The sequence below is a fragment of the Apium graveolens genome, chromosome 6, assembly GCF_009905375.1.
Source record: "Apium graveolens cultivar Ventura chromosome 6, ASM990537v1, whole genome shotgun sequence".
Classification (NCBI taxonomy): Eukaryota; Viridiplantae; Streptophyta; class Magnoliopsida; order Apiales; family Apiaceae; genus Apium; species Apium graveolens.
Window position 1 is genome coordinate 225,884,331 of NC_133652.1, and position 2,899 is coordinate 225,887,229.

The following is a 2,899-nucleotide window of genomic DNA, read 5'->3' on the forward strand; positions in this document are numbered from 1 at the left end:
TACCCTCAGGAGGAGTGTGTTCCACAGTAGTCTTACTTGGTTCCACTTCTGCTTCCTTCTGCACTTCTTCAGCCACGACTTCCTCTTCCGAAACTTGAGATTTTTCAGCATTTGCAACCTTCCCAGACCTCAAGGTAATTGCCTTCACCTGCTCCTTAACTTCCCTCTTTTCTGGCACTTCAGTGTCACTAGGGAGTGTACCAGGTTGACGATTTAGCAAAGCGTTGGCAATTTTCCCAATTTGATTCTTCAAGGTCTTGATAGAAACCACTTAGCTCTTGCACATGAGCCTCAACTCCTCCAATTCAGATTTTTCATTAGATTGTTGCAGATGGAGTTGTTGTCTTGGTGCATATTGTGGTTGCTGAAAACCAGGGGGTTGTATTGCTTTGATGCATACTGCTGATAAGGTTGCTGAACCACATTCTAAGTATTGTTCTAGCTAAAGTTAGGATGATTGTGGTTGTTGGGATGATAGGTGGTTGGAACAGGCTAATGCGATCTCTGAAAGTTGCTCACAAACTGAGCTGATTTACTAGAAATAGCACACTGCTCTGTCTCATGGACACCAGCACAAAGCTCACAGACACTAGTGATCTGATTAACTCCATAATTAGCCAAAGAATCCACCTTCATCGTCAAAGCCTTAAGCTGAGCAGCTATAGTAGTAGTTGTATCTACCTCCAGAATCCCTGCTACCTTGCCCTGAGGTAGTCTCTGAGTTGGGTTATAGTATTCATTAGCAGCCATCAACTCAATCAATTCATAAGCTTCATCAGAGCTTTTAGCCCATAAGGCTCCTCCTGATGCTGTATCAAGGATGGGTCTAGAAGTAGCACCCAATCCATTATAAAAGCATTTAATGATCATCCAGTCAGACATCCCATGGCGAGGACACTTTCTAGGAATCTCCTTATAGCGATCCCAAGCCTCACATAAAGATTCTCCAGATTGCTGAGTAAATTGAGTAAGTGCATTTCTGATCGCAGCAGTCTTCGACATAGGAAATAATTTAGTTAGGAATTTTTTAGCAAGATCCTCCCATTTGGTGATAGACCCTGGTGGTAGAGAATGTAACCAGCACTTAGCTTTATCCCGCAGAGAGAATGGGAAAAGCCTCCACTTAATAGCATCTTCAGAAACTTCATTGAACTTGAAAGTGTCGCAGATCTCGATGAAATCTCTAATGTGCATGTTGGGGTCTTCTGTTGGAGAACCCCCAAACTGAACTGAGTTATGTATCATCTGAATCGTGCTTGACTTGATCTCAGAGGTGTTAGCCGAAATGGCTGGTCGGACAATGCTAGACTGAATATCATTAATCTTCGGCTGAGAGTAATCCATCAAAGCCTTCGTATTCACTTCTGGTTCTCCCATTGTGATTAGAGCTTCTTCTTCAACTTTCTCCTCAACAAGAACTTCTCCAAAGACTTCCTTAGCTACTACAATTTCTTCCTCAACTTGATCCAGTGTTCTCTTACGAGACCGAAAATGTGTATGCATACACGCTCGCTAGAGTACCTGAAACACGACAAGGAAATAAGTAAGTAACAATGTCCGAGTCAATGAACTTTAACGACCACTGATGATAAACACATAAACTAAAAATTAACACCGAGTCTCCGGCAACGGCGCCAAAAACTTGTTGGGACGAAAACACGTGCTAATATTCACGCAAGTATACGCGATCGCAAGTAATATAGAATTATTAGTTTGTTCCCACAAAGACTGGTTTAGGTTAATTTCAATCAATGCACTTATACAACAATGGTATGGTTATTATTCAATGTTAAGATGATTAACAATTGAATATTATTTATAACTATGATTAACTAAGAGATTATACTAAAGAACATTAACTAAGAGATTAAAAGGGATTGATTACTATATGTCACAAACATGGGATTAACTTTATTACTATTTCATTTAATAGCCTCTTTATTCTCAACCTTAGCATGTAATGGTGATGATACTAATCAGATAACATGAAACTAGTAAACGCCAACTTTCGTTGTACGATTACCCTACTATCAGACATCCACAAAAGAGATAGAAGCTGAATAGACACCAATTATATTGAGACCCTATATGTCTATAGAATTTGGCACAAGTTATCTATCATGATTACATAGGGAAAGTAAGATGGTTAAAATTACCTACGAATCATGCATATCAAATACATGAACCTATGCTATCATAGCAATTTCTAAACCCCTAAATTCACTTTCGCTTCATTAGAGATTAGCACGCCATCTTATAAGTTTACGACGCTCATAAGACGAATGAGCACAACCAATAATAGGATATCATACAATCACCACACACTAAGGCATCAAAATATATTAACTAAAGAAATCCATAAGTAAATCCGCTACAACCCCACGATAACGATTAGCCCATAATCGGACTCATCATGAACGTGGGTTCCGATGAAAGCATGGTATAATAAACGTAGTCTTTATACTGAATAAATAATAAACCAAGTACGTAACAAGAGTATAGGTTCATAAATAAGAAAATTAGCATCCAAGATTACAACTTAAAATAAAGAATCTCAAGAATAAACTAGATCCTCTTCGCCTTGGTTGAATTATGTTATACAGTCTTCTTAGGCCTTCTCCTTAAGCTCTGGTACATCTTGTTATTGAAAAACGATCTTAAGTTAACATTATATAGCAAACCATGCAGATTAGAAATCCAGAAAATCACAATTGTAGTAGAAACATGATTCCTGGAAATCGACCTGGCGCGGGCGCGCTACAATTCTACATCTTCGACGCGGCCGCGCGCTACTATAGCGCGTGCACGCTGACCTTCTGGAAAATCTTTATTTTCTTATTTTCTTGGCTGATTTAAGTTGGCAATCCTCGAGCAATCTTCCTGAGTACCATCCTAACAC

The 2,899-nt window shown here is 39.2% G+C and overlaps 1 non-coding gene across 1 annotated transcript; it reads left to right on the top strand.

Annotated features, from left to right (window-relative positions):
- The first annotated feature begins 880 nt into the window (after nucleotides 1-880).
- On the top strand, nucleotides 881-987 carry LOC141670173 (small nucleolar RNA R71). Its single transcript, XR_012554416.1, has one exon. It is a non-coding gene; the product is annotated as a small nucleolar RNA R71 (small nucleolar RNA).
- Nucleotides 988-2,899: the final 1,912 nt, after the last annotated feature.